Source organism: Podarcis filfolensis (assembly GCF_964270895.1).
Source record: "Podarcis filfolensis genome assembly, chromosome: 1".
Taxonomy (NCBI): domain Eukaryota; kingdom Metazoa; phylum Chordata; class Lepidosauria; order Squamata; family Lacertidae; genus Podarcis; species Podarcis filfolensis.
In genome coordinates, this window is record NC_139604.1 from 29,724,805 (window position 1) to 29,750,330 (window position 25,526).

Here is a 25,526-nt window from a genome sequence, read left to right on the forward strand (position 1 = left end):
GCCACGTGACCCGGAAGTGTCTGCAGACAGCGCTGGCTCCCGGCCTATAGAGTGAGATGAGCGCACAACCCTAGAGTCTGTCAAGACTGGCCCGTACGGGCAGGGGTACCTTTACCTTTACCTTTATATGTGTTACATATTAACAGTGACATATATTATTCCATCTTGGCATTCCTCACTATATTTTAATACTTGGTGAGAGTCAGTATGATGCATTCTAGTGGATAGAGTGCTGGACTAGGACTGGGGTGGCCCAGCTTCAATTACCCTGGCATGAAACTCACTAAGTGACCCTGGGCCAGTCACAATCTCTCAGCCTAGCCTAATCGTCCACAAAGTTGTTGTTGGTGGGGTAGTGAGTGGGCTTCCAAAATCACCATCTAGGAGGAAACAAGGAAGCCACCCCACTGTGCTTCCACTTCCGCCAGGGAACAGACAAAATCCCCAAACATTTACTTTTAAATTTAAAATTCCCCTGGGTGCCAATTTAGCCCCCACCCCATGACATTTCTGTAATTTTCCAGTTTATATGGAGACCTTAGTGTGCATGGATGTACATGTGTGAGATGAGGGAGTAGAATGGGTGGTGTTGAGCAAGTAGTAGGTACTGTGTGATTTGTGAGGATGAAGGCAGAATTTGGGTGCTATGCATCTGTGTTACTGGAGTGAGTGTTATATTTTGTGAGCCAGGCTGTGCCTTGGCAAGAGGGAGGCTGAAACTGGAAGGGATCTCAAACTCTAAAGATGTTTCAAAATGTGCTGCTTTGGTTTTGGGTTGGGGGGAAATCTTATAGGTGGTGGTGAAGATGTTGAAGGAGATTGTTAAATTTATTACCTTTCACCAGCAGCTACCAGAATGGATTCTAGCAGAATAAAAACAGTTAAAACAGATTCGAGTCCCAGGAATAGGATGGACTCTGAAAATACACGTCTCAGTTGTCTGGCGCCAGGCTAAATAGGTGCATCATCAGCGTATCCTGAAAACCGTAAAGTTTTCTCAAGTAGATTGAGAGGGCCCGACAAGAGCCAGGGAGTGGAGCTGAACACCCTCTAAACATTGAAGGGGCTCAGTCTCCTCAAAAAAAATGGGGGTCCAAAACTGCCTTGAACCCCAGGAACTGGCACCAATGTAGTGTTGTTACATAGTGTGGTGTGTGTGTGTGTGTGTGTGTGTATCATTGTTTGTTTTACAGTAAGGTAAAGGTAAAGGGACCCCTGACCATTAGGTCCTTAGGTCCAGTTGTGGCCGACTCTGGGGTTGCGGCGCTCATCTCGCTTTATTGGCTGAAGGAGCCGGCGTTCAGCTTATGGGTCATGTGGCCAGCATGACTAAGCCCCTTCTGGTGAACCAGAGCAGCACACAGAAACGCCGTTTACCTTCCCGCCGGAGCGGTACCTATTTATCTACTTGCACTCTGACGTGCTTTCGAACTGCTAGGTTGGCAGGAGCAGGGACTGAGCAACGGGAGCTCACCCCATTGTGGGGATTCGAACCACCGACCTTCTGATCAGCAAGTCCTAGGCTCTGCGGTTTAACCCACAGTGCCACCCGCATCCCCGCGTACTGTTTTACAGTACATATGTATTATATTTGTTATCTTGTAAGCTGCTTAAGTTTTAAGTGCTATATAACTATGTAGGTGGTGATAGAACTTTGCCTAAATTGTTTCGTGATGAATTGTGGCATGAACTGGGACAGTGTGCACAAACAATCCTACTGAGTAACCCAAGTGCATATTTTAGCCTCTGTATCCTTTGCTTAATGGTTATAAAAGCCCTAAGAAATTAGGCTGCAAAGACTCCCCCAAATCTGAGCTACTCCAAATGACTGAATTCAGGTCAGCGGCTTTGTTGCGAGTCGACTTGGCTCTAATTCACAGCCTGGGTGCTTTGCCTAGTGCGCTGCCAGGGAGACTGTGTGGACTAAACATTATTGAAAGGGAAGGCGTTTCATTGCATTGCCTGCAGTAGATGGGCTGTCATTTAAAGTTTATGAAAGATGGGGGATTTCATTCCAAATCACATGCTGTAGCTAAACCAAAGCCCACTCATTTTCTTTGTGCTGGCTTAAGATCAGCTTATACCTCAAAAGCACAAACAAGCATATAATATTTTAGTGGAACACTCCAGGAAACCCTCAGTATCTGAAAGGAACATAATGCCTCTTGGTTCACAATCTCCTCATGCATTAAAAGAGATTAGTGTAAACTCGCCTTGAATAGGACAGGAGGGGAAAGACTCAGGTGAATTTATTTAATAATTGATAGTGGAAATAGACTCTAATGAAATTTCCATCATCCAGAAACATGAACTCTACTTTATATTTATCGTCCTTTATTTGTCTACTAAATCCATGACTTGGCAGCTTTGCTGAATTCCCTCTTTACACACCAGGGAGGGAGCCGTCTCCTTGTCCTGTGATGACAGTAAGCTCAAGGAGAAGCTTCTCACATTAACAACGACAATAATGATAGAAATCCACCTACGAGGTGCAGTTCTGTACCTTTAAGGAATCATAGAGTTGGAGGGGTGGTGTCAAAGGTCATCTAAGTCTAATCTAAAGTCAGTGGAGGAGAGGCACTAAACAGTAGTGCATCCCTAAACAGGAGCCATCACCAAGCCTTTGCTTAAAAACCTCTAAGGAAGGATTGTCCAAGGCAGTCTTTCCCACATTCAGCTTGCACTGTTGGAAAGCTTTTTCCTAACGATTTGCCAAAAAACCCACTATTTAAATGATTTGAACCCGTTGTTTTAAGACCTAGTCTCAGGAGCAACAGAAAACAGCTCTTCAACTATTTGAAAATGCCCATCATGTTGCCTCCTACTTATCTTTTTTCCAAGTTAAACATGCCCAACTTGGCTACATTGGCGAAGAAAAGGCACTTTATATGCGTTGTTTATGCATTCTAACACTGTGACACTAGATGGCGCTGTAGAGTTCCGTTTTTTGCTTAACCCGGTTTCTTGTACAGAGTTTGCAATGCATTTAACTGAAACGCTTCTTTGATGTGTCCAGATCCAGCCCAGGTCTTCAGGCACTCAGAATCTTTGTTGTCCTCCTCTGGACATACCCCAGTTTGCTAACACCCCTCTTGAAGTAGTTTGCCCAAAACTGGGTGCAGTGCTCCAGGTGAAGTCTGACCTAACCAGAATGGTGTGGTGCCATATTCTCCCTCTAACATGAAAACTTCTGCTTCATCTTGTTACTGTCTATGCCTCCCATAGAGAGACCTCTCTTCCACTTTGAGAACCATGGCATGTTTCCAGTCTTCTGCATGCCTAGTTATACTGGTGCAACAGGACTTCCATTTCCTCTTCTCCTTCATTTCATTTTCATTTCACTTTTAATTTGTATACTGCCTTTCTATATTATTATAGACAAGGCATCTTACAGCAACGGAATATACAACAAAGAACACACACCTTGTAATAATCTGATCCAATACAAATAGTCATAATAAAACATAACTTTAAAATGGAACAACTCATATCAAATAAAGTAATATTCAAGAATCTATTGGAATATAATAATATGCAATCAAAACATCGGCAAATTAAACAGAAATTCACTCTTAACAATGACAATAAATAATTACTAAACTGTGATAAAAAATAACTGCTAGTCACAATACATAAAACACCACAATACATACAAAACCGCCTTTCCCCATGTATCCCCCAAATCTGTTCTGGAGGGTTCCAAAAAATGGAGCTCGTTTTGAGAGTGAATGGGGGGAGAAACATAATCTGCTGCACCAGCAAAGTTGCAGCATTGGATTTAAACAGTTTTCAGTTTCAGCCTAGCTCTTTGCAAGGCTTTTATCCCTGAGCAAGGCAAGAGCTATAGGAATAAGCATCTGCCACTGATTCACCACTTCTGTGTGCCCAGTTCACATACCCAGTCCTTTTGGTTCCATATCCAATTCATATCTTTAAGTCATCAGTTGTGAGTGGCCTGTGCGATACGGCCTGCCTGAAGAGAAGGGATTGGGAAGAAATTCACTTCAGTTTGCATTGAAAGATGGATCTACCTCATTTGCACTTTCCAGAACAACAGGCGGATCATCCTTCGGAAACTCACACGTCTCTGAATCTTGCAACGCAGTTCTCCAGTCAAGCAATGTGTCTGAAAATATATAGTCTAAAGTGGATGTGTAAATGCACATTTGAGCGAAAATAGCATTCAAAATATTTGGGTCATTTCTTTGCAAAAGTGTCTCTATGAGGCAAAATTGCATGCAGAAATGTGGCTATTAAGAGAAATTCACACAAAGAGGCTGATGAATTTTCATGAAAGAGGGTTTTTTTAAACAACAGGAATTGCTATGCAAATGTGGAACTGAACTCAGGATTGGAAGGGGGGGAGTGGACAACTGAGAAAATGGCAACTGACCAATTCACATATCCCTGCTGCTGAGATCCTACTCAGAGGTCTTCCTGTGTCCTACAAGGTTATCCCAGAATGTGCCTCATGAGGACTAAGGGGAGGGACTTTCCGGTGGCTGCACCCAGCCTCTGTCACCTTTTCATCCTGCTTTTGGGCCCTAAATGGTTGTTCCCTTTTAGAAGTGGGTTTAATTGTGTTGGCTAAAGTACTTTTGATGGTTTGTATTTTTAAATATCTCTTTCTATCTGCTGTTACTTCTTCTCTGCTGGCTGCTTTATTGTAATTCTTGCTGCCAAGCAGCTTTTTTAAAGACTGAGTTATTGTCTTAGCTTCTGTTTGTTGGCCACCTTGGGCTTCTTGAGGAAAGGCAGGGTATAAATGTTTTAAATAAGCAAAGTACCACGAGCATTTCAATGCCAGGCTGATTGTTTTAATAGTCTGAGAAGCTCCCTAATCCCCCATTTTATATATTTCAATCAACCGTGACATGCCAGGAGCTGTTCCCAACCTTAAAACACTGTGAAGAGCTAGGCTGTCATGTTCACTTACGATTGGTGGTAGATGCAAAGGAAGATTGCAGACATCAGTGGGATTTAGTGATTATATTCATAATAGATATCGCAATTGCAGTACACTGCACTTAAGGCAAAGCTATTATTCTTAAGAGAACAGGACAGCGGAAGACAAAAAACTTGGCCAAGTTTGATTTCAGGTTGATTAAGAAAGGTAACCGGAGAATAAGCAGACACTGGATATGAAAGATGGCCTCTGATTGGTCTTGTAATTGGCAGTCGCAGGGCCACAGCAGTAACAAATGTTTTCTAATTCTTCAAGCAAAAGTCCCATCATTAAGAAGTGACTGTTAATTGAGCCAACACAGCCAAGGAAGAACCAAATTAGAATTAAAGGCATTTAATAAGAGTGCTCCTTTTAACAGGAAGGGTAGAGAGAAACACACTTGAAATTACTGTTCTTGCTTGGAAAACTTTATATTTGTAGTTTTATCCAGTGCTTTTTTTTCTTTAAAAAAAATTGTACTCTCATTTCCCTACTCATATTGAAATACTGCCCCTCAATGAGGCCAAACCAAGATTCACAAAATGTTTAGGGGTATGCGTCCCCCTGCGTCCCCCCAGAAAAAAGCACTGGTTTTATCTGGTCTTAATGAAAAGTAAAAACTGAAAAAAGAATTTTTAAAAAGAATATTTTAATTGCATTTGTAAAATAGTTTAATTTATGGGTGACTATGGGGGCTATTGATACTTTTGTACTAACTGACAGCTCCTACGCTAGCAAGCTGGTAACTTCTGGTGATATGGCAGAACACAGGAAGACAGGAAGCAGCCTTATACTGAATCAGTATGTTAGTTGATCTAGTTCATCACTGTTCACACTGACTGTTAGCAGCCAGGGATTGAAAGCGGGACCTTCTTCATGCAAACTAGATGCTCTGCCACTGAGCTACTGCCCTTAACCAAACACAAACTGGAGTCCAATGGCCAGGCCTTACATCAGCCCTCGGCACACTGGGATGGCTGACTGGGTCCCAGTCCCAGACAGGGCTCAGTGGCACTGACACATCATAGAATTATAGAGTAAGAAAGGAACACAGAGAGACATCTAGTCCAAGCCCCTGCAATGCGGGAAGCTTTTGCCCAACCAGGGGCTCAGGCCCACGACCCTGAGATTATGGGTCCCACAGACCCTCCAAGTGTCCCTGTTTTCCAGGGACATCCCTGATTTAAATCAGTTTCTGATTTAAAACTGGAATGACCCATTTTTCCTTAGGATGTCCCTATTTTTGTTGGAGAAATGTTGGAGGGTATGGAGTTATCTGACCCCCAAGCTATCTGAAGGCAACCCTGTATAGGGAAGTTTTTTGTTAAAAAAATGTTTAATGTTTTATTATGTTTTCATATACAGTGGTACCTCAGGTTACAGACACTTTAGGTTACAGACGCTTCGGGTTACAGACTCCGCTAACCCAGAAATATTACCTCAGGTTAAGAACTTTGCTTCAGGATGAGAACAGAAATCGTGCAGCGGCGACAGCAGGAGCCCCATTAGCTAAAGTGGTACCTCAGGTTAAGAACAGTTTCAGGTTAAGAACATACCTCCAGAACGAATTAAGTTCTTAATCCGAGGTACCACTGTTTGTTGGAAGTTGCCCAGAGTGGCTGGGGCAAACCAGTAAGCTGTTTAGGGTATAAATAGTAAAATTATCATTATGGATGGAATGGGACATCCCTATTTTCATCAGAGAAATGTTGGAGGGTATGGTCTCATGCTCTCCCGACTGAGCTATCAGGGGTTACATCCTTGTGTAACAAACTAGTACAAAACGAAGGCAAACAAATGTTCTGATAGAGGATCAGCTAAAAAGAATATGCATGAATACATCTGATACAGGCCGGGAAAGTTGTGGGTGAAACTTAAGAGGTTGTTTTGGAAATGAAAGGCAAGGGAAGTGCAGAGCTTTGTTTGAAAGGAGAGCCAGAGCTCTCAGAAACTTTCTGACCCTTTGAGCATGAGGAGCAGGGAAGGGGCACAAGGTTCTCGCACAGAGAGGATGACAAGACAAAGTCAACGGCTAAGCTGGGAAGCCGTTACTTCCAAGAGGTTGGCAAAGGTGATGTCACTGTGAAAGCAGATCAATAGAGAGACGTGCCTTGCCGTGATTGCAGGAGAATTAGGAACTGGAAACATATGCAAAGGGAAAAGAAAAGGGAAAAAACACACACCACCTACTGTCTTCATATGCAATCAGGGGAAAAAAAATCTTTGGAGTAACTGATGAAAAGCAGGATTTTCTATTTCAAGAGTGTATCTCTTCCAGATAGGAGGGGAACTTGATGGGCTTGAAGGTTTTGCCAAATTGAAATAGAATTGGGTGCATCCTGAAATGTGCCCTGGAATCGCTGATTTGTTTGCTTTCATGCTTGTCTGCTTGCTGAGACTTGTGACCTGCTTTCCCTGCTGTTCAGAGTATCTCTCAGAAACTAAATTAAGGAAAACAACAAAAGGGAGATGAGAGTATGAAACTGTCTTATATTGGGTCAGACCACTGCTCTGTCTAGCCCGGTGCATTCTATTTCAGCTTTTCCCAACCCTGATCCCTGTTGATGCTGTTGCATGACCACACACCGTCATCCCTGATCATTAGCCATGATGGGAGCTGTGGCCCAATAACATCTAGAGGGCACCCAGATGAGGAAGGCTGTTCTACTCTGAATGCCTCCTTCAGGGCCTCAGGCAGAGGTCTTTATCTGAGTTTCTACATCTGCAGGGTTTATTAATTCGTTAAGGAAACTTACACCCTTCCTTTCCACAATATAGCACTCAAGGTGGTATCCAAAATACAATGGCACTTCAATCCCAAACAAAGCAATAAAAAGCACTCATGCTGGAGAGTGTTGGGTGGAGGTGTCTAAGCTGTGGGACTAAGCCAGGGTTTCCCAAACTTGGGTCTACAGCTGCTTTTTGGACTACAGTTCCCATCATCCCTGAACACTGGTCCCGCTAGCTAGGGATGATGGGAGTTGTAGTCCACAACAGCTGGAGACCCAAGTGGGAAACTCTGAACTAAGCTGACCTGCCACTAGCCTCTGACAATGGAGGGCGCGAGCATCATTTGGAGCTTCGCCTTCTTCCCATCGAACATGCCATTGGCAGAAGGCCTCAAGACAGGGAGGTGGGGAGACTAAAGCAGTTGAGAATCCCCCACCAGTCCCACTGCCATTATATGATAACATCCTTCCTGAGGATTCCCATCTCTGAATACCAGTTGCTGGAAATCTCAGGTGGGCAGTGTACTGTTGAGCTCATGTCCAGCTTGCAAACTTTCCACAGACTTCTGGTTGGCCACTGTGAGAATGGGATGCTAGACTAGCTGGGGTATGGGCCTGATCCAGCAGACTCTTCTTACATTCTTAGGATTGCTCTACCCATTATCCTCCTTCGCTCCTGCTGTGAAAAGTCCCTCCTTGCCATTCTTCTGCTTCCTTTCTCCCCTCCCTTTGAAGCTTCTCTTTCCCTTTGCTGCCTCTGTTTGCTCTGCAAGGGGGCAAGTCCAGACCAACACATTCTCTCACTCTTATCCTGAGGCCAGATGGATGTGCAGTAGCTGTTGAAGCATATAAGTATGCCAGTGCTCTTTCCCCTTCATTGCTCCTTGGTATTTGCAGAAATGCCATTTTGGTAGTAAATGCATTGTTTGGGGAATGAGCGCTTAGGACAATAACACATTCATTCACACACGACAAATAGCCGCGTCAGGGTTTCAGCCAGAGTATTTGTTATGCACATTGCCTTAGTCATTATTGGCTGTTTATCGTACTTCCTTCGTACTTCAGACTCAGAAGTGTATTCCTCTGATAAATGAATGAACACAACCCAATGTGACATCCCGGAACACTGCAAATCACGAATCGCAAATAGCAGAAATGGAGCAGTTTAGAGATAAACCTTCAGCTGAAGACAGAATTTTCCTCCCCTTTCCCCTTCTCTCCCCCACAAATAGTTTGCCTGTGCTCATGTTTAAGAGGAGCATCAACCAAAATCAAGGTCACTTCATGTAAATCAGTAGGGTTAACTTCTAAGTGAACGTGGTTAGGATTAGGATTATAAAGCAGTTAACAGGTGTGTGCAAAAAATAAATAAAAATGCAGTTATACCATTGAAAAGAGGAGGTTTCAGGTAAATAGCACTCAGGCTGCAGTCCTACCTGGGAATAATAAGCCCCACTGAATTCTAGGTATATAGGGGTAGGATTTCACTGTCAGGGTGGTAGATTAAACAGTAGGGCTAAACTGAAATGTCTCCCAAAAGACTTTTCTAGCTATCTTTTTGAAAAAGAAATGCTTGCCTCGCCCTGCCCTGCCAGAGAATTTCAGTCCTCTTGAGAACATTTTGCAACATGGGCCTCCCCAGTTTCACTGCGCACAAGTCTGGAGGCACAATTGTGGATCCACTTTTAATACTGTTTAATTTTATAGGGAGAGATTCGCCTGACAAGCCTCAAGTCTAGGACACTTGCACAATGGGTCTTTCCCCTTCTCCTCCCCCTGTGTCCTTCCTTTTTCCCTGCCCCCCAAAAAATAGCTCTAAAGGATTGGGAGAAGCCCCCAAAACAGTGCACAGGTGGAGGGGAGGAGGAATCATTCCATCTAGCAAGCTGATATGCTTGTGGAGACAGAATGTTCAATGTAGTTCAACGTTGAATTCCACCCATTGAAAGATTGCCCATTCCTCCCTTCATTTATCAATATGAAATAGCAATAGAGTTTAATTCAACATTAAGTGAGCCAAAAAGAAAAAGGAATGAAAAAAAGAAAAAGGATTTTCTAAGGAATACTATTGGAGAATTTCACCTCCCACATTCCATGAAAAAAATGGCAACATGTGTTTTCCTAAAGAGTGTGGAGAATTTGGAGAGACCCTTTTCAGTCAGAATGATTAAACACTTGCCATTGCCATTGATTTTAAATGATGAAGTAAGAACATTGCTTTCCCTCCTCTGAAATCAGTGGGACTTAGAAGTGTTTATCTTTGGCTCATGGCCACAGTTTTCTTTTTTAAGTTGATTGAAAGCTATTCAAAAGCTCACCTTGGATTTGGATGATATCCAACGTCAGTCAGTCTCAAAGTAATATCCACTGAAATCAATTGACTTAAATAAATCCATTGATTTCAGTGGATCTACTCTGAATATAGCCTTTGGTTTTGAAAACAAGAGGAGTTGTGGAATTATTCTTGGCTAGGAGTTACACCCCTTGTCCTTGCAACTCTGGATGTGTGATGGATGCCTGACTTGGCTGGGGATGGGAGGGCAATCGTCTTCCTCCCCAGAGATCCAATCTGCTCTCCAACCAGCCTGGTTCCACAGAAAATATAGTCCCTGTTAACGTATGAGTCAGCTTCGGGTGAGCAATGCTAATGTCTCAAACAGATTCCTGAAAACAACTTGATGAAGAAGAAAAGTGACTAAAATAACACCCTGAATCTGTCTCTCCAATTGTTCCTGCTGAGACTTGGACCGGATTATATAAACCATATCAAGCACTGGGTGTAGCCCTGGAAAATATCAACCCCATAGGATAAGTAAAGGTAAAAGGACCCCTGACTATTAGGTCCAGTCGTGGCCGACTCTGGGGTTGCAGGGCTCATCTCGCTTTATTGGCCGAGGGAGCCGGCGTACAGCTTCCAGGTCATGTGGCCAGCATGACTAAGTTGCTTCTGGTGAACCAGAGCAGCACACGGAAACACGGAAACACCATTTACCTTCCCACTGGAGCGGTACCTATTTATCTACTTGCACTTTGACGTGCTTTCGAACTGCTAGGTTGGCAGGAGCAGGGACCGAGCAATGGGAGCTCACCCCGTCGTGGGGATTCAAACTGACAACCTTCTGATCGGCAAGTCCTAGGCTCTGTGGTTTAACCCACAGCACCACCCACGTCCCTCATAGGATAAGTAGATTCCATCAAACACCCTATTTGATTCATGGATTTCCCATGCACGGAAATCCTTCTTTGTTTTTAATGTATAGACGACTTTTGGGAACATGCCCCCAAAGCAGGGTAAAATAAAAATAAAATAAAATACTGTAATGAAGTAACAACAACAACAACACAACGCAAAGAAACAGCAGCAAGCACAGGACTACAAAAGAGCCAGATTTTGAAAAAATCTACTGCAGGTTTCAGGGGTACAAATTGAAATGCCTGTCTAAAATGGGAGGTTTTTATGAGTCTATGGGGGGCGGGAATGGAAAGAAAAGGGGCCTTGCAAGGCTCTCAAGGAAGAGTGGTCCAACTTCAGACAGTGCCAGAAAGCCAACCAGGCTATCCATGCCATATATTGAGATGCAAACAGGGTCACGAGGGAGCAAGCAGCCCTTCAGGTCTGCATGAATGTAACTTGCTTTCTCAATAATTTACTCTTGCTTAATGTAAACGTGGGTGGCCTTGTGGTCTGGCACTTCTGGTTCATCAGAAGCGGCTTAGCCATTCTGGCCACATGACCCAGAAACTGTCTGCGGACAAACACCAGCTCCCTTGGCCTATAAAGTGAGATGAGCACGCAACCCGAGAGTCGTCCACGACTGGACCTAACAGTTAGGGGTAACTTTACCTTTTAATGTAAATGTATTTTTTCACTTGATTTTCCTGTTTCAGATTTTGAGGGGGGTTTTGAGGTTTTCTCCTTTTTTACAATCAAGCAGTGTATAAATTTTATGAAATAAACAACAAACAGCAGCAGCAACAACAACTGGAGCTATCTGAGCATTCAACTAAGTTCATTGGGCATTGCTCTCAGGTATAAGACTGCAGTGCATGAACTGATTCCCCTGAAAAGCGTTGCACTTGAGATGATGTGCTGAGGCATGGAAGTTATATCTGTGATGTTCTTATCTGTGATGGTCCATTCACACACACACAAGCCCTTCCGGATACTGTAGGCATCAAGTGGTGAAAGTGCTTGTGTGAATGAATCAGCTCCAAGTGTGCAGTCAAGATGTACACGTAAGCCAACCCTCTATGCGCCCTTTCCTGGGCTATGCCAACTACAATTCACCATGTGCCGTTGATGCTGAATTGCATAAGAATGTCTTTAAGAACCAAGCCACATTTTCTCAAGCTACAGGAATGATTAACCAACCATTAAGTGCTTTTTAATTCTGTGCTGCCGTGGAACCTGGGGCGAAGCTGTTATATGATTCTTCTGGAGAGTCAGTTGCAACTTACATTGAAGTTGCTTCAAAGCATTTGAGAACCTTTGTAAATTATTCACCGAAAGAAGGAACTGCCAAAGAATGTCCAAGCCAGCTTGGCCATTAAGGCAAATTCCAGCAGCCTTCACCTTGTCAACCGAATCCCTGGAGTCATATATTTTTAATGGCAGTGTAAAATTCCTTTATATAAAGGGTCAGGGCAGCAAAGGACAAGGCCAGTCATCTTATTTACAACTAACATGTTTAGTGTAATGAAAGATGTTTCTCTCATTGAACAACGACAATGACAAAAACCCTTCCTTGGGTGAAGCTCAGATCAACGCAGGGCAAACAGATGCCTCGCCCCGCCAAGGAAGAAACGCCACTAATATCACAATCATTATCACTACTTACCCAGAGTTGGGCAAGTTTTGGTGCTACAATGCTGCTGGACTCCACAGTTCCCATCAGTCCCAGCCAGCATGCAAGATTTGGGAAGCCACAAGGTTCCCCATCCTTGCTGTAGTGTTAAGAAATGTAGGCTATTCATTGTGCATAGAATGAGAACATCAAAGACGACTTCCCCTCCCAAAGTGCAAGATTCAGAATAGAATGAAGATTTCAAAACGGGGGGCAAAGAGGGGAGGAGAGACTCAGGATCATGTTCTGCCCAATGAGATAGATGATAGATGATATATAGATGATAGACAGACAGACAGACAGACAGGTAGATGATAGATAGATTAGATAGATAGATAGATAGATAGATAGATAGATAGATAGATAGATATAGATAGATAGATAATAAGTCTACTTTTCACATGCAAGACATAAGTGAGTAGCAGCTCACAGCACAAACAGAACAAAAAAGGCACAAGAAATATTTCATTCAAACAAAGAGAAAAGGTCAATGCTTTCTGAATTTCCTGCTACCTTCTTCACAGACCTTTTGCTTTATGTATATGCTGTTGCGATATTGATGGAAATTATATTGATGGAAATAAATTTTCAATCCTTGGTTAGTATTGTGAACTCAAAAGTTGTTGCTAGAAGAGCACCCTATAAAAATACCAGCAGCAGACAAAAGCACTTGCGTTAAACAGTTTCATGGATCCCTGATCCCAGTGTGGAAACAGTGGGAGAGGAGATTAAGCATGAGTGCTGAGGACCGGTGCTGAGGACCAAAGTAATGGAGCCCTCACTTGTTTTGCTATAGCTTACGTTGATGTTGCTGGAGTGGGACAGGGCAGAAGTGTGGTCAAGGCAGTGTGAATGTGCTGGCAGGAATATTGGATTGACTGTGTTGGTGTAACCCCATCTTCCTCAGTCCCATCCAGATAAGCTGTAGCAACACCAGTGTCAGGAGGGCATCTCCATAACTCTGCCCCAGCCAACGACCACTACTGAAGTATAGTGTTCCTGAGCTATACCAAACGGCAGGTGGTACTGGTGAAGGCTGCATGTTTGAACATTCTCTATTTAAAAAATTTCGTTGCATATAAAATATGTTAATGTGTCGGGGGAAACTACCCTAGAACTTTTCTCTCTTAATTCTACTTGATGTGGAGGAGGGGGTTTTTTTAATTTAAATATGGGGAAGTATTCAGCCATGCAATTGCCCACCTGCAGTCTAAAGTGGTACAATCCAATAATCATTTTACCATTTTGTGCACTGTATGTGAAGAGTTTCGTTATACTGTAGAAGTTGCCCACAAAGCAGACACTCTGGGTCCATGAAGTAGGAAGAACATTAAACCCTTTCATGCTCTCATTTATGGTGTAACTAGGTCAAGCCCATGATCTTGATATTAGTGAAATTGGTGCTACGATGGCCGGGAACAGCGACACTTCCATTAAAATACAATAGTAGTCCAACCTGAGCAGCGGTTGCATTGCATAATGTGGTTAGATGTGTGCTTAATCAGCATTGACACTTTGATGGAGAGGCAGATGGAAATAGCCATTGACCTGCTATTAATACTGGAGCTGGAGATAAAAATAATCTTTTAGTTTTATACAAGAAGAACATGACATTTTGAGAGAGGGAGACATTAACTTCACAATGGGATTTAGGAGGTTTCCAGACAGATGCGCCATGGTGGGAACTAAGATCCCAGTGATTCCAGCAGCTAGATCCCAAAAAGCTGAGAGCAACTTATTGTAAGCTCCATGGAACATTTATCAAATATTTTATGTTGCTATCTGCCAAGCTCCATAGCTTAGTAATCCATGTGATTACATCATGGCGGCAGTGCAGCTGACCTGTGAACCAGAAAATCTGCGCTGTGAACCAGTTCAAATCCCTTCTCTGCCATGAACCTGCTTTAGGCAAGCTGCAGGGGCTGCAATATGGGGATAGCAGTACTGACCTCTCTTCCAGGGTTGTTGCAGGGTTTACTGAGATAATGGATGCAAATACCTGGAATGCTCTAAAGTGCAAGATACTGCTGGTATTTAACATCACTGCTGCTGGTATTCATGCTCTTTCTGTTCCCGCATCCTCAAATATACAAGGAAGAGGCCAAGGAGAAGGAAAGAAAAACTAAAGACATGCCCCTCCTTTAGACAACACAAGGATGGGTGCAGGGATCAGAGAAAATGGAGTGGAGAAAAGGGATGGAAGGATAATAAGAATAAGAAGAATAATTACTTATACCCCGCCCATCTGTCTGGGTTTCCCCAGTCACTCTGGGCAGCTTCCAACAGAATATTAAAAACAGGATAAAACATCAGTCATTAAAAACTTCCCTAAACAGGACTGCCTTCAGATGTCTTCAAAAAGTCAGGTAGTTGTTTATTTCCTTGACATCTGGTGGGAGGGTGCTACTACTGAGAAGGCCCTCTGCCTGGTTCCCTGTTACCTCACTTCTCATGGTGAGGGAACTGCCAGAAGGCTCTTGGCACTGGACCTCAGTGTCCAGTCTGAACAATGGGGGTGGGGACACTCCTTCAGATCTACCGTTTAGAGCTTTAAAGGGCAGCACCAACACTTTGAATTGTGCTCGGAAGCAATGCAGGTCTTTCAGGACTGGTGTTATATGGTCTCCCAATCACCAGTCTAGCTGCCGCATTCTGGATCCATCAATACTGGTACTCTCAGTTTCTCACTTTTCCAATCTTAAATTTTCCAGACTTAAATTCTCCACATTTCTGCAGCAAATTATTTTTTACTTGAAAAAGGTTCTCATGAAAACTAGAAGGGAGCCACTTCTATCTGCCTTGCAAGACATGGGACTGTAGCGCCATACGGATGGCAGCATATAGGATTGTTCCTTTGCGGGTGTCTTCCTAAGCCATCAAATGAAACTGCACACAGAAGCCTGCTTTTGCATGCTTCTCTCTTGCTCGATTGGAACATTTAGGGGCATCACGAGCCATTTATTTATATACTGCTTTTCATTCCAAAGAGCCCCCACGTGGTGGACAGCATGTTAAAACAAAATATAAACAGAGGACAATTGAAATGCCATAAATCATTCAACAAGTTAAGCAATATAAAGCAGCAAAGTTACAGCACTGGAGGCCAAGATCCTGCACCCTAAGAAGATTTGGGGCTGCCTCAGATCTGGAATAATTAGATACTTTTAGGTTCCAGATCTGAAATAATTAAAGCCCTCCTGCTAAAAGAAGATCCAGTGCCAGACTATTTGAGCCTCGTTTAAACCAAAGAGTTGCCCAGCTTCCTTGAACATCTATGTGGTGTCTATTTTATTCTGAGATGGAAAGCTCTATGAATTTAGGTACATCATTCACCAGACATTATGTAAGTTGCACTGCAAGATGACATATCATAATTGATAGCTTGACAGCTGATTTCCCCTCATTTTCAGTGTCTTGATATATAATGTACATACTGCAATGCATTTCAACTACTGTGTACATCATCACAGTCAATCATCCTGAAACAGCGCCTTGGCACGAGTTCCTTTCCGTAATCTTCTAAGTGGGATAACTTGACTTTGGTATAGGAAATGTTTTCTGCCACAGTAGTTTGAATTCTGCTAGTTGAAATGGCTGAAGAAATCCACCAGGATTACAGATATCTTAAGATCTCTGTGAAGAAGGGGAAATTATGGTAGAATGATTATAATACGATAGAAATTACTCCATCTATGCATTGAGCTTTAGACTGAGCTTAACTCTTTATGATGGGGAGGGGCACAGTAGAGAAAGTGGAGACATTTCACAGGAAATGTAAATTTTGACTTAATCCAATGACTTGGATTACTTAGAAGATGCTTCTGGAGAATGCCTACCTTCTTGGTGTTAATTAATAACCAATTAAATTAACCATATATGCTTGCATTATATATGGTCATGGTTCAGGGACTTAATGTACTTATGGCTGCTGTGGGGAAATTCCCTTTATGGTGTTATTATGGAGAGGATGTCTGGCAGGAGCTACTATAGCTTGCCTTTATAGTAGCTTAACTCAAACTACTGTGGTTTTCTCTACAACAGCAATAACAAATTTCTTGCAATAGCACTGCGCTCACTGCTTAGAGTGAAGTCAGAATGAACAGATAATTCCGGTGCCTGTACGGAGTTCTAGCTAAGCAGAGCTTCTCGGTAACATGTAGCTAATCTCTAGTCTATCAATCCTAATCTGCATGGGCTTCAGAGAGCATGATTTACATTAGTCTGATTTATGTGGGAGTGGGGGAGCCTGACCTCCAGGTTAGAGAGCCTGGATTTCCATCCTCCCTTATATATTCAGCACAAATGGGAATTCTAGTCATGGTAAGGGAGCCTCTTGGAGGACTGCTCCAACTCCAGAGCTGCCAGTGGTAGCTTTCTCTGGAAGCCCATGTCCTCCTTGGTAGGACTCCTAATTGACCAGAACTCAGGGCTGAGTCACTTTTACATAGCAGTAGCTCTTTGCTGAGTCCTATCCATTGTGGGCATGGCTTGGTTTGGCCCTCTTGTCATACAAGCCACAATCTCGCCAAGCCACCATCTTGTGTCCTTTAAAGCCAGAATCAGGACCATCAATGGTTGTCAACTATTTTCCAGGTTTCTGAATTCTATCTACACTGGGAAGTAGAAGCAGAGAAGTTCCTTTGGGTGGATTTACAGGGATTCTATTGAAAATGAAACTTTTGTTCCAGCACATTTTATTTCTAGTAATCTAGGAGGGAACAAAATGAATCAAAACTTTCTTTGGTGTTGCTGTGATGCTTGATACATTCATACTCTGGGGGAAGGGGGAGTCTTTGTTCATTGATTTGCTGTTGGCTGAAAAGCCATTCATTTGAGGTAAGTTCAATAGTCATGCTGTCTCTTTGAAAAATTGTGGCTTTGCAGAGAGGAAACTATATGCTGCAAATCACATTCATTAGCAAAACAAAGAAGAAATGGGATGGAAATCATCAACTCTTTCCCTTTCACATGCATGGAAGCCTTTTGCTCCTTCATCAGCGTAACATGTGTTGCACTTTCTTGGAAATTTCCTATAAAGAAAATGGCTCCCAGGCAGAGATGGGACTAATGAATCAGTAGCACACAGCCGTTTCATTCAAGACTGATGTGAAGGAAAAGGCAAGGATAGTTTAGCCTTAAGCACATCTCCTGGAAACTGGAAACCCTTCTTGCACTCATTAGCGGAAGTTGACCTGGTGACTTTACCTTGTTTGCGTCCATCAGGGAAGATGACTGACACAGAAGACAATCTAAGCTGAAAAGATCTGATGAGAGGGGGAGGAAGCTAGATAGTCCTGCCCTTGGTAGACTTGTGTTTTCCCTCTCTAGATTTTGACTGTATTTTCAGTCTCCAGCCAAAAGCAGTTATAGGTACCAGACACCCAGTTTCCATTGGGGAATAACTTCTTGGAAGCCATCAGAGATAGTTCAGTGACTTTACCAATATCATTGGTTGCTGCAAGCACAGAAAGAAACTTTCTTTAGAAATGGAGTTTGAAGTTATATATCTGAGTGCTCTGTGTATCAGAAACAAAAACAAACCACCTCTCTATATCTGTAGAAGGCTAAGAAGCCAGCAAAAAGGCTAGACTTGAGCCCTTCTCCCAGACTGCATTTCCACATTCAGAGTGGCTTTTACACGTGGAAACATTCAAATGTGTAACCTCCTCTCCCCCATCCCTGACCCTGTATTCTGAAGCGGTACAGCTTAGGTGGCCTCTCTGAATATTTGAATTGGCACTGAGGTTTCTAGATTAAGTGAAACCTCAGTAAAAGTCTGGCACCAACCTTTGGAAATAACATTTAAGAAGCACTTTTATTTCATTACGATCTTGCAACAGAAAGGCTAGACAAAACTCTACATCTTTCATTGCACAGAAATCTCATCCATGTTGCTGAAACATAAGAGAATTTAAGAATCTTAGAATATGTAAGAGAGACTCTGGATAACTTTTTCATTCCGAAAAAGGAGCACTCCTGTGAAAAATCAATAACTGAATCTTCAAGCTCAGACAGAGAACAAACCCATAACGCAGTATTTTTATTTTGGTTAAGCAACTGTATTTGGTCCTGTTCTTTGAGACAAAATGTTCTTCTTTTTTTCCTTTTGTAATGAGGTATTTCTACCTAACATTCCTGGTTTTGCTCAGGAACCTTTTGCTGCCTTCCATAAGGGATCTTCCAATTCCCCCACAAGCTACAAAATATTATGTCCTTTGTTGGAATGTTCATCGACTGACAAGATGCGACCACCATCATTCATGCCAAATAGTAACTTTTTGCATAGCTTCAGTGATAACTAATGATAGTGCAGAGTGGAGTGGCACTTAAAGGAGCAGGTGCTACACAATCCAGAGCAAGGAAGAATCATTCGTCTTCGTTTCAACGGATCCATTTTTCTTTTTGTAATAGTTTCTTAACAGCAAATGAACATTAGTGATCCTCACCTTCAGAACTCTTTGAGATACAACTGCATTAATTCATGCATTCAATTTGGACTTTATCAGCCTAATCTATTTTGACTCACCCCATTCAGCACTTTTGAAAGATGCATATCAGGGATGAGGAACCTGCGGTCCTTCATATGGGTTACAACATCCATCACCTCTGACCCTTGGCCATGCTCATTAGGGTCAGTGGCAGTCCAGCAATATCTGGAGGACACAGGTTCCCTACTTGTGGCATACAGGCCTGGACCTTTAGGGAAGAAATATGGGCAGTTGTCTGTAGGGTAGCAACCAGGAATGTCTCTCTCTGTGACTTTACAGTTCATATTTGGCACACAGGTTTCACTGGCAAGAAGGTGTTTTATCCTGAAGGTCGTGATTAGATCTAGGGTAGAATGTGGCCTCTGAGGCGTATAAGACATTTATGGCTTCGTGAGTCAGAGATGTTTTATTTACTTATAAAAGCCTTTCTAAACCATCAATTCATTTACTTATAAGAGCATTTCTAAACCACATTAGTCACAAGAAAGGCTACCTTCTTGTCACATACAGCTGAAGGAGGAAGTTGGGGAAATGATGCTCTTTCCCACTTTCTTTTTCAGCTCTTAGATTATTTTTAAAATTCAGATTAATTATTCTGGATCTAACCGAGATCTCTTGGGAAAGTGAAGGGTGTGTTCCCTTTTATCCTCTGGGTGAGAGGAAAAGAATTGATTAGATAGAGTGACCCAAACAACTGACACAACTAGCTGTAAACTTCATATATGTAGGAACAAACAGTTTAGTTTAGTTTCCGTTTTTCTGTTTGTTTGTTTTTTGCCTTCCTTCTGTTGTATCCAGAAATGCCTGCTGATATTAACTGTTTAGCGGCTTTTCTCCTCTCTCACCCAATGGGCTTTATTTAAGTCTGTTGCTTATTCCAACAATAATGTACTGTGGACTCATCTCAAGGACTTGGGGGATTTCTCATGTTACCCAAGTGGTGTTAGAAGCAGCTCCACTGTAGAAGTTCCCACACTGTAAACATGCTGTGAGAAGAGACCTACGGATTAGGAGAAAAGGAGTGTGAAGGTACTTAGTTGGGCGCGAGGAATCAAAGCCACAGCTTCCATAGCAACAGATCAAATATAAATATAAAACTTTCTGTTCAATTTAAGCAGGAGGTCACATCAGCTCACTCAGTTCTCCATCTGAAGAAGGCTCCATGATGCTCCATGGTGTAGCAGTTCCTGTTTATGTTGGTGGTTTCCTTCACATAGCTGGTTGTGAACCTGCATGCTTCTAAATCCCCCAGGATATTGTCTTATGTTTTTCATCCTGTGCTTCCTCTTATTCCTGGAAGGATATTACTTTGTGTCTAGCAAAGCTGATCACCTCTGGCATTTAAGAGATGCAAAGCGAAAGGGACAGTGGATAAGATGAAAAAGAGCCAGGCTGCTTAAGAGGAGCATAGAATGCACTGGTGACCTGAGCTGCCTTAAGATACGCGATCCCAGACTTCAAAAATGCATATTTTATGGTTGATTTGTGGAAGGAGAATGTGGAGGAGAGCAGTTCTGGGACTTTTTCAGAGCAGGAGCAATGATGTCCTCTGCCCAAGTGGTCCACTGCAATGATTTTGGTGTGACCAGTAATCATCATATTTCTTGATTTGTATTATAATACACACTGTTAGCTTTAACCTATATTTAACCTGCATTTTAACCTCTGTGTGTTTTATAGGCTGTGCTTTGTAAGCCTTTTCTACAGAGGCAACTTCCCGGTATGAGCTCTACAGGTGCCAACGTAGATAACTATTTCATTTGTGTGAGCTGCTGCAGGTGTGATGTGCAACTAGGCCAACATTTGATACTAAATATTTCTCAACATTCTTGAGGTTGGCCAGGCGTCCTACTTTCCTGGAGACAATCCTCTATTTGAAGGAGTTCTTTCTTTGAAGGGTTGTCCAGTTCCAAGTGCAGTTTCAAGATCAAAATCAGTAAGAAAGGAGACCCTGGGCGTTGAACCAATCCATCAATAGCACCAGGGCAGCAGGCACAGAGGTTACCTGGTCACAGTCTGTGGTGAGATGTATTGCATTTCTATGTAAAGGATATAGTTTACATCCACAACATAAATTAACATATGGAAATATTATGCAAATTGGTGTCATCTTTCATCCTCCTTTTTCATAGAATCATAGAGTTGGAAGAGAACCCAAGAGTCATCATGTCCAACCCCCGGGAATGCAGGAATCTCAGCTAAAACATCCATGGCAGTTGGCTGTCCAACCTTTGCTTAAAAACCTCCAAAGAGGGAGAGTCCACAACCTCCCGAGGGAGACTGTTCCACTGTCAAACTGTCAGAAAGTTTTTTCCAGATGTTTCATTGGAATCTCCTTTCTTGTAACTTGAAGCCATTGGTTCAGGTCCTACCCTCCAGAGAAGGAGAAAACAAGCTTATTTTTTGTGATTTGGAAGAAGCCATCCTATCATTCTAGTTCATTCTAAGGTGCCATTAAGTAGTATTACTGTTAAGTTGTGGCTGAACGTATCAGATGACACAGCGATTCTTCAAACAGCTCTTGTTTATTCACAGGCCCAGAACAGAACTGAACTGAAGGGTTCAGCCAGCCTGCTTATATAGAGCTCCACTAGAACACAACAGTAACCATTTTCTGTAACTATCCAATCACTGAACGTCACTTTCAATCCCTTATTTGCATATGTGGACCTGAATGAAAACTATCTACAGTATCCCCCTGCTGGCCCAGGGTGAGAACTTCAGTACATAACAATTACTCCAGGGACTTACCTGCACTGGCAAAGAAAAAGCGCTTTATATGCATTGCATATTCATTATAACACTGTGACACCAGATGGCGCTGTGGAGTTCTGTTTTACAAAGTTTGCAGTGCGTTTAACTGAAACGCTTCTTTGATGTGTCTAGAACCAGCCCAATTTAACTCCAGTGGGGGTGGGGAGCTTTCTTATATAATATTTAAAACTTTCTTAATAAAATATCCTTTTAGGTGTGGCAACTTGTCGTAGATGCGAGACATTTATAAATAATTTTGTGTGCCAGTTTATAACTACTGTCCTTACATCCGTTGATGTAATGTACCTTTCAATAATTCACACAAATCTATGATGTATCACAATAGCCATTTCTATTCATCACTAATTAATTAGCTGTAAAATATTTAGAAAAGCTTCTTTCATTTAATTACTACCAGGGTTGCAAGCCATGTTCCAACACCACATGGCAATATGTTAATTTTTTTGGGGGGAGAGGGTAAAAAAATGCACCATAAAACCAAATAATTTATCGCTGCTTTTCCTATGCGATTTGACATTCTTTTATTTAGGTTGTGCTGGAAGTCTCACAAGCACAATGGCCAAGATTGAAAGAACTCCCTTAGGAGTAGCAAAGAAGTACCTTGTTAGTGATCTTGAACTTTTGGGAAAGATAACATAATATAATTTTTAAAACAAACAAACCACCAAGCAAGCAAGCAAGCAAACAAACAAACAAATACCCAAGGGCTAAGTCCTCCTTGGACCTCCAAATGCCCTCCAGATGGGAACAATTCCCATCAACCCTGACCATGCTTTTTGAGGTTGATGGGACTTGGAGTCCAAACATATATGGAAGGCAACAAGTCAGCTATGCATGGGCTCTAAGGAATGCCCAATGATGGTGATGATGATGATGATTTTAAAAAAATCCTTTTCATAATTTGTTTTCCCACACCATGTCACAAACCAAATTCCTGAATACCCCCTCAGTTTCAAGATAAGATTTCCCCCTGTGGTTTGATCCAATGTCTGATAAAGCAGTCACAGCCTTCTCCATTATTCCCATTGTCTCTGGGTCCAGAGGCATCCAGGGAAATGAAGATGGCGGCAGTTGCTGCTGCCGCTTAATCCTGTGCTGTGAAGAGGCATACTGGGAATTCCCATCAGATCGCTGAAGACGTCAGGGCAGAGCCCTTCAGTGTTGTACTACAGCTCCCACCATCCCTGTCCATTGGCAATGCTGCTGGGGTTCTTGGGAGCAGGAATCCAGCAATAGCTGGAGGCCCACCTGTTGGGTAAGCCTGCCTTCGGGCCTTAAAAGTCAGAACTTGACTGACCACAGGTGTAATAACCTCTTTGTCACCAGACCTTGTCAATTCATCCACTGGACCAGGTGAGGTTTCCAAATTGTCTCCTGGAATTCAGTTTCAAGATGCAAGGATTCCTGAGGAATCAAGTTACGTACATCCTATGCTATATTTTTTGTGATTCCCTTATTCCATTGTGTTTATCCTGGTCCCATAATTTATCCGTGTCCCATGTTGGCCCCTAATATATTTTCCTCTTTTGCTGCTCCCTAGTGTTTCCTCTGAGTGTTTCCTCTGAGGGATGCGGGTCGCGCTGTGGGTTAAACCACAGAGCCTAGGACTTGCTGATCAGAAGGTTGGCAGTTCAAATCGCCACGACGGGGTGAGCTCCCGTTGCTCGGTCCCTGCTCCTGCCAACCTAGCAGTTCGAAAGCACGTCAAAATACAAGTAGATAAATAGGTACCACTCCGGCGGGAAGGTAAACGGTGCTTCCGTGCGCTGCTCTGGTTCGCCAGAAGGGGCTTAGTCATGCTGGCCACATGACCTGGAAGCTGTACGGCGGCTCCCTTGGCCAATAAAGCGAGATGAGTGCCGCAACCCCAAAGTCGGCCACGACTGGACCTAATGGTCAGGGGTCCCTTTACCCTTTACCTTTAGTGTTTCTTCTAGTTTCTCCGTGACAGGGACAACCAATGTAGGGCCCTCCAATTGTTGCTGGACTACAACTCCCATCCCCTGTGACCATTGCCCATACCTGCTGGGGCTGAAAGGAGTTTAGAGTCTGAAAGGTGCCCCATTGGCTACTCCTTCTGCAGGGCAATCGTCCTCTGAAACAGGGAGCCTGTGGAAACGGCCGAGTGAAACGGAAGCGTGGTGCCCACGAAAACTATATTTACCCTGAAATTACAGGGGGAAAGGCAAGCTGCTATCTAAATAAAGAAATTGCCCACGGCTCTCCCATAATCCAAGAGAGACGGCACTACCCAGTAGGTAAATAATATCCATTTTAAACCCATTTATAAGGCTGCAGTAAGAGATCATAATGAAAGCGCTGTCACAGCCGATTGTGTCCCACTTTCCACGGCGTGAGTTTGTTTTTAAACTATGCCGAAATGGAAAGTAAATCATGAAATGCCTCATTAAAGTAACATTATCTTGCCACAATAAATCCAGCAAAGCACAGGATTTAAAGAGTTTTGGCATGCTGTTGTGGCAGCGTGTGCTAAGGCTAAGTCAAGTTAGCAGTAGATTAGAAGGGGCTTTTCATAGGAAAATGTTTGAAATGGATGTGTAATGTGCTTTAAGGCCTACCTTGCTTTGAAGTAGAAGGGTTCTACAGTTGGAAGGAATAAGCCAGATTGTTTCCTCATCTCCAGCTGGAGCCAAAGTCCTATAGGGACATTTTGTTTTGTTTTGTTTTGTTTTACATTTTCCACCTATTTATTATACACAAGATGCAACCAAACAGCAACAGATTTCTCTTGAGGTGGTTGACCACATCCACGCCCAAATCCACCTCTAAACTGAAATTCAGTAGCTGACCCAGCTCCAGCTTCTGCCCTCTTGTCAGCACTGCGTCTGTCAGTGTCCCTGTCAGCCCCTCCCCGTGTAAGGTGAGCAGGACGCTCGCCCTCCAAACCTTTGGGCCGGGGCCATCCAGTTTCAGGACGACTGCGACGCAAGGCGGCATGCACAATTTCAGGCAGCAGGTGGTGATAGTCCCTCAAGTACTGGATGCCCTCATTGGTCAAATACCAATAGAAATGTCTCCATGAGAAAACTGTTCCTTCACATAACCACGAGATTTCAGCGACTACATTGCTTTCATGACTTGGAGGTTGGGCACATTTTTGTCTGCCAGTTCTGGGTGTTTAGGCATATGAACACCTTTCTTAGCTACCATCACTCCCTCCTTAAAAAGGAGTTCGTAGATGGCAATGTGGGTTTCTTTTAGGCATCAACATTGTGGCAGGGGCAAGAGGCTCGAACGCTGGAAAGCATAGGGATGTTCTGTTGAATCCTTGCTTGCGAGATACAGAACCATAATCACCAGGTCCATTTTCACAAAGCCGTGTCACAGGAAAGCAGGCACCTGAGATGTGCTCCTAAGAAACGTCCTTATACCAACACAAACATTTGGTCCATGTTGAGCAAAAGGGGAAGGTATCTGCTGACCCTATAACCACAAAATGCATCTTCCACTCCAGTGACTCTTCTAAACTAGTCAATGTCATTTACTCTGCTTGAACCCTTAACTTACCAACAACCTGATAACTGTGGAGTGAAAGTGTGGCACAGAGCTCAACAAAGGCACCTGTGATTATTTATTACAAGATTACAAGATTATTTATTACAAGATTACATGATTATTAAGTGCACAAGCTTGACTGGCTACTTTAAAGCAGGCATAGGCAAACTCGGCCCTCCAGATGTTTTGGGACTACAGCTCCCATCATCCCTGACCACTGGTCCTGTTA

The 25,526-nt window shown here is 43.0% G+C and overlaps 1 protein-coding gene and 1 pseudogene across 13 annotated transcripts in view; one reads left to right on the top strand and one right to left on the bottom strand.

The window, feature by feature from the left end:
• The window catches only part of KCNH7 (potassium voltage-gated channel subfamily H member 7), a 256,126-nt gene that overhangs the window by 104,917 nt on the left and 125,683 nt on the right, over nt 1-25,526 (top strand). The window lies entirely within an intron of this gene.
• LOC310745346 (small ribosomal subunit protein eS10-like) lies at nt 24,434-25,037 on the bottom strand (annotated as a pseudogene). Its single transcript has one exon. The product of its transcript is annotated as a small ribosomal subunit protein eS10-like (transcript).